Consider the following 7179-nt stretch of genomic DNA (forward strand, 5'->3'; position numbering starts at 1 on the left):
TAAGTTCTGGTAACTTGTGCCAAATCTATCAAGTTTGCCAAAAAAAAAAAAAAAAAAAAAAAAGAATTTACTATATTATTCAGATATTTCCCTACAGTTTCAATAAACATATAAAGTTAATAGATGATTAAATATAAATTGCAATCTAATACAAACAGTAAGACTCAGAAGAAAGATCATGAAGAAAAAGTACCTCCAAAAAAGAACTTCAGGAGAATTAGATGATGCAGGTATATTCAAAGAAAGAATGTGATGAGAGGATCAATTAAACAATGGTATTTCTAATCTTTCCATCAATATTATCATTTATTTGGATTTGTTCTATATTTATATTACATCTTTGTTTATATTTTATGTTTTCCTTATTAAATACTGTTGACGATTAAAGCAAAAGGATATGATCTGATCACTTAAATGTCTAGAAAAGCAATCTGAACTCTAGATGTTTTGGTGAAGAGATCACTCTTCTTCCTGTAGTTAGATGTGGCCAATTCAAAGAACAAATTAAACCATAAATTCTTGGATTTTCATGAAGCTGGGTTTATTTGCAAATCCCCTCCCCCATTCTGGGAGGTAAAGGACAGGAAATGAAAAGGTTATTTTCTGCTTGGAAGGTCTTGTAAGAAGAACTTGGTAGTTTCACACACACAAAGGTACCCCAGTCATAATCACACCACCTAACAATGAACTAGCTGTTCAGAGCTCTTTTACATTCAAATGAGAAGATTCACGAACATCTCCAAAGCATTCCTAACCCCCAATCTCTTTTAAAAAGTAATTGTTTTCAAAACCCCTCCTTATGTTTCTCTAGCAAACAGCTGCACAAGATAAACAAAGTGAACAATCGTACAGTATAGATGCTCTGTGCAGAGCCTAAATAAAGCAAGCTACAAAATTGATGAATTCCTTCACAAACCTTTTCTAACACATAATGCAGGACAAGCGGAAATCAGACCATGTGTTACACCACAAGGTCCCTTAGCTGTGCAAATCATTAGAATTTGATCTTGATCCCAGGGTGTTTACAATTGTGTGATACCGTCTTTCCACCATGTTACTCAAACTATCCTTGTGTTATATACTTTGTATACTATGTCTGCTTTGACCACTCATGCAAGGTATAGCATGATAAATTGGAGGAATTTAATTGCAATTGGGTGTAATTGATTCAAAATTTTCTAATAAATTCAAATGAATGATAATTTCCTGATATATTCTTTCTTTTTAAAATCAGCAGTAAGAGAAGTATATTCCTAATACATTCTAAATGAGGCATGTTATTACAGCTGAATTATCACAAAAGACTTCCTTGCATGTAGTCATACTGGCTTGAAACAGCAAGGAATCTGTGGCTCACTAATAAATGCATGGTAATCACATGTTTTCTTATTTTCTAGATGACTTCATGGATTATTTAATTTTAAATGTACTCTACACTTAAAGGTGATTGAAAGCCAAATTCTGCAAGAATCTTGGAACAATTCACTCTGTAGTTAATGTTCTGTGGTTACTTATGGTGGGATGTTTAGAAATATCTGAGAAATCTAGAAAATGGGAAACCTTATTGAAACTGTAATTTCTCTTGGCTTGAAACAATCAAACTACAAAACTCAGTGCTGTTTGAGATAGTACTCATAAGCTAAAAGAGCCCTTCCTGGCTGGGCGTGGTGACTCACACCTGTAATCCCAGCACTTTAGGAGGCCGAGGTGGGCAGGTCACAAGGACAGCAGTTCGAGACCAGCCTAACCAACAGGTGAAACCCCGTCTCCACTAAAAATACAAAAAAAATTACCCAGGCATGGTGGCACACGTCTATAATCCCAGCTACTCAGGAGGCTGAGGCAGGAGAATCGCTTGAACCTGGGAGACAGAGGTTGCAGTGAGCCAAGAGCGCACCACTGAACTCCAGCCTGGACAACAGAGTGAGGCTCTGAGACTCCGTTTCAAAACCAAAAAAAAGTCCTTCCCATCTTTTGTCATATACTTACTATTTTTCTTTCTTTTGTTATTCTTTTTTATTTTTTCATCTAGTTATTTCGCTTTTTATTGATTTTTTCCTCCTCTTGTGTCTATGTCTTAAGATCACCTGTCAGAGAATTCTCAAGCATGATAGTCTCCCTTGTGGCCATCTTCACTACACAACTCTCAATTCGAATCTTCTAGACCTGACTACAGTTTGGCACTACTGATGTAGCTTAAATACTAATGACAATTCTAGGTTCTTTGGCTTATTGAGCCTTCCAGGACAGTCTCAGTTATTCCAAGAAAATGCTCCAGTTAGTGCCTGTTTCCTCAGCCCAGTCCTGAAAAATTTGGACAGGAATGTACTGGAGAACCATTCCTATTTGAGCGCAGGGACTAGGTAGGAAGCAGTTCCCAATTACACTACATCTGAACTCACATTTTTGTAGGGCATGATATCATAGGCCTTTTACTGTGTAGACTGAGCGTCTACTATGTAACAGTTGCTTTTCGTACACCACATACAGAGCCCTGAACAAGACTGGCAATATTCCAATTTGCACGGAGCCCATGTTTGCACAGTGTAGGGATAGGGACAAAAACAGACAATAACTAATGAATAAGCAAGGTATTTCCTTCATAGACATAAATATTATCTAAACATAAAAGTAAGTGAGGAAACCGTGGTTGTAGATGGAGGCCCAAGTAGGGGTGCAAAGTTACTGTAGCTTGAGCAGTCAGGTAAGACATTTCTGGGGAGGAAAACTTGAGAGCTGTGCAAGAATAAATCCTGTGGTGATCTGGAATGAAAGGAAAGCATCCCAAGTAGATGGAATGGCTAATGGAAAAAGCCTTCAGACCAGTATGTTCTTGATGTGTGGGAGAAACAAATAGAAGCCCTGTGTGGCACAGCATAATGAGTAATGGGATCACAGAGGTGGGCACAGATTGCTGACAGGGTTTTAGGCTGTCGTCCTTTATGAGAATTCTGTGAATTTCCCATGAGAAGGTATTAAAGTGATTTAAGCAAGGAAGTCTTAAAAATAATCCCATTGTGTGGTGTGGATAGTATGGATGTAAGGGGCTAAGCATGAAAGTAGGCCAGTCATAAAAGACAACGTATTAGAAGATTCCATTTCCATGAACTATCTAGAATAGGCATATCTATACAGACAGAAAGTAGCTTAGTGGTTGATTGGGTCTGGGGGTGGGAACCGAAAGGGTTGGGAGGAAATGGGGAATCTGCTAATGGGTATGGAATTTGGAGAGGGAGGTGGTGAGAATGTCCTAAAATTAATTGTAGTGATTGTTGTCCAACTCTGAGAATATACCAAAAATTATTAATTTTGTACTCTCACAGGGTAAATTTTATGGTAAATGAATTGCATCTCAATGAAGCTGTTATTTGAAGAAGAAAAAAAAACAGAAAGGAGAAAAAGAATGAAAACAGGAAGACCAGTTAGGAAGTGACTGCACTAGTCCAAGCACACCAGGGGGCTAGAAGCCAAGCCCTTGAACAAATACCCTCTTGGAGCAAACCCTACCTTGTCATAAGATGATCTTTAACCTGGTCTCTGCTTTACCATGCTACTTTAAGAAAGCCCGATATGCATTTTCTAGGGCAGCCATAACAAAGTACCACAGGCTGGGTGGTTTAAACCACGGAAATTTCTTTCCTCACAATTCTGGAAACAAGAAGTCTGAGATCAAGGCATCAGCAGAGCTGGTTTCTTCTGAGAGCCTTCTCATTGGCTTATCGATAGCTATCTCCTTGTGTCTTAAAATGATCTTCCTTCTGTACATCTTTGTCCTAATCTCCTTTTCTTATATTTAAGAACACCAGTCATCTTAGGACCCACTGTAAGGACCTCATTTTAGCCTAATTAACTCTTTAAAGGAACTGTCTCTAAATAGTCATGTTCTGAGGTACGACGGATTAGGACTTCAACACATGAATTTTGAAGGGGCACAATTTAGCCCATAATACTACTGTATTAGGGTTTTCTAGAGTAACAGAACTAATAGGATATATATATATATATATATATATATATATATATATACATACACACACACACACATATAAAGGGGAGTTTATTAAGTATTAACTTACACAATCACAAGGTCCCACAATAGGCTGCCTGCAAGCTTGAGGGGCAAGGACAGTCAGTCTGAACCTCAAAACTGAGAATTGGAGTCTCATGTTCGAGGACAGGAAGCATCCAGCATGGGAGAAAGAGGTAGGCTGGGAGACTAAGCCAGTCTCAACTTTTCACGTTTTTCTGCCTGCTTTATATTCACTGGTACCTGATGAGTTGGTGCCCATCCAGATTAAGGGTGGGTCTGCCTGCCCCAGCCCATTGACGAAAATGTTAATCTCCTTTGGCAACACCCTCACAGATACACCCAGGATTAATACTTTGCATCCTTCAGTCCAATCAAGTTGACACTCAGTATTAATCATCACAACCACTCAACTTCTCCTGTACTAGGACTGCTAACTCAGAAACTGTCCATTCTACTGTAGCATCTAACGCTTCCAAATTTTAGATGATCATGCTGCTCAGGACCTCAGCTAGCAGCGATTAAAAGAGCTCACCAACCTCATTTGAGCCATGAGCTGTGGTCCACTTTTTTTTTCACATATCCTGGAAGACTTCCCAGCATATTTTGAATTTACAAAATAAACAAGGTAAAATATTAGGCTTCAAGAATTCATTAAATTATTCAACATGCATTTACTGTCTCTTATTCTATGATCCTTGAACTAGATGTCAGGGAATCAAATGGGCTATGTAATTAGACACATTGAGACTCAATGTGCCCAGACAGAGAGGCAATAACTCCATTCTTTGCCTAGCAGAGCAGATAAAACTGTTGTGCTTGTGTGGGTGTCAATTTGGAGGAGAAATATAAACAACCAGCGCTATGTCCAGTAAGAGCCATAAAGACTGGCTGAATTAAATAGAATTAAATAGAATGTTTTCTTGGGTGGCATAGACTGCTAGCTGCCTCCAATATCCATTCTCCTCTTCTTTGGTAAGAAAACCATAACTTTAGTTGTACACATGGCTACCCAAAGAACGACTACACTTCTCAGAGTCTCTTGTGACAAGTGTCACATTTCTTTTCTTTTTCTTTCTTTTTATTATTTTTTTTCTTGAGATGGGAGCCTCCCTCTGTCACCCAGGCTAGAGTGCAGTGGCGTGATCTCAGCTCACTGCAACCTCCGCCTCCCAGGTTCAAGCGATTCTCCTGCCTCAGGTTCCCGAGTAACTGAGACTACAGGTGCCGGCTACCACGCCTGGCTAATTTTTTTATTTTTAGTAGATACGCAGTTTCGCCATGTTAGCCAGGAGGGTCTCGATCCCCTGACCTCGTGATTCACCTGCCTTCTGTCACATTTCTATGCAACCACTGGAGAAATCAGTGTCAGCTAACACATATTGAGCTCTCACTAATTGCTAGTTACAATTCTAAGTATTTTACACTCTTATTTATTTATTATTTATTTATTTTAATAGAGATGAGGTCTAACTATGATCTTGAACACCTGGGCTCAAGCAGTCCTCCCACCTCAGCTTCCCAGAGTGTTGGAATTACAGGCGTGAGCCGCCGCACCCATCCCTGACAGCTTTCTTAAGACAGGTTATATGTATGATTCATCTTTGCATTCTCACACACCCCGTGTGGTGCCTAGCAAACAGTAGTAGCAAACAAATTTATTTAAATAAATGGATTTACATATGTCTGGGATGCCTGCAATGTGACAAGCTCATTGAAGCCTACGAATAATTGCATCTTCCTCTTTAAACTGTTTTTTTTAATAGAAAAACTTCAATTTTGCCAATTATTCCCCATTTTAATTGTTAGTTTGAGCTCCTTCTTTCACATCCTCTAATTTTTCGACAAATTAGTATCGACATCTTGCAAAGTCTGATGATATCTTTTTAACTTTTTTCTTCTTTTTTATATACAAGTCAAGTCTTCTGGGGTTTTTTTATTGTTAGTTTTCTATTATTCTATTTTAGTAGAGACTATGTATGTTATTTTAATTTTTACCATATATATTATATATATATGTCTCTGTGTGTATATATATATAGTGTTACAGCTCTTCTAAAATTTGTTTAGCAGGCTTTCCAATTTTTGCCAGAAAGCCCCCTAAAAAATAAAAAATAAATAAAAAAGAATATATATATATATATACACACACACACACACACATATTTGAAGATCAAAAGAAACATGTAAATCCTTCTTTTCAGCATATACTGTAAATATTTGGCAGAGCATATCCCAATTGAAATTCTTACATGAATTCAATAGCTATTGACCATTATAAACCCAGGGAAATCATATTGTTCTATGTAGCTGGTTGTTAGAAAGGACCTAAGGAGAGCTTTAACTAAGAGGCCAGGGACATTACTATGTATTTGTCTATTTAACCTTGATTCAAGCAATAAGAGCATTGTGAACATTTCTATGGAAGCACAACCACCCAACATAAAGCCTAGTAAGATAATAATAAAAATCCTCATCCACCTCCTCAGGCCTCTTAACACCTGCCACCCAGTGAAGATTCCTGTGGTACTCGACTCCCAACTCCCTCCTCACACACTTATTGTTACTTATGACGAGGTCCATGAATCACTCTAAAGATGCTGCCCACCCTTTAATAGCCTGCACAACCCTAAATTGTGCACAGCTGAGCCATCAGCAGCTAAGGAAGAGGTTCAAAGAATAGCTATTCATGGTGTAGCCACAAGATACAATGTGGAGACCAAAGGGCATCAAAAGAAAGACTCAAAGAGCAGAATGTTGGAGCGAGGCAGAGGCTTTTGAGAGAAAAGGAAACTTCGAGATGGCAGTTTGACAAGGGATTGAGACAAGTAAACCTGTTTACGTACACAGGGTGGCTGCCTTCAGTGGTCTCAGCAGGAAAAACTTGTGATGCTAAGGACATCACAAAGAACAGGTAATATTCTGATACATCTCTTAAGCACTCTGAAATCCTTGAAGTATCCAACTAGAGAAACAACATTTTTAAAAAAAATAAAATGAGAAAGAAAATCCTGTCAGTTTATCAGACTGACTTTCTAGCTATCAGAGTTCACCCAGATGAAGTTTAAATGTATGTAGAATGTATTTTACCACATCTAGTTTGCTTCTACTTCTTTTTTTTTTTTTAAAGACAGAGTCTCGCCCTGTCACTA

General features: G+C 38.2%; 1 non-coding gene across 1 annotated transcript; it reads left to right on the forward strand.

The window, feature by feature from the left end:
* Positions 1-6066: 6066 nt before the first annotated feature.
* LOC112424371 (U7 small nuclear RNA) lies at positions 6067-6128 on the forward strand. Its single transcript, XR_003015117.1, has one exon. It is a non-coding gene; the product is annotated as a U7 small nuclear RNA (small nuclear RNA).
* The last annotated feature ends 1051 nt before the right edge of the window (positions 6129-7179 follow it).

This window comes from Macaca nemestrina, chromosome 11 (genome assembly GCF_043159975.1).
Source record: "Macaca nemestrina isolate mMacNem1 chromosome 11, mMacNem.hap1, whole genome shotgun sequence".
NCBI classification, from domain to species: Eukaryota; Metazoa; Chordata; class Mammalia; order Primates; family Cercopithecidae; genus Macaca; species Macaca nemestrina.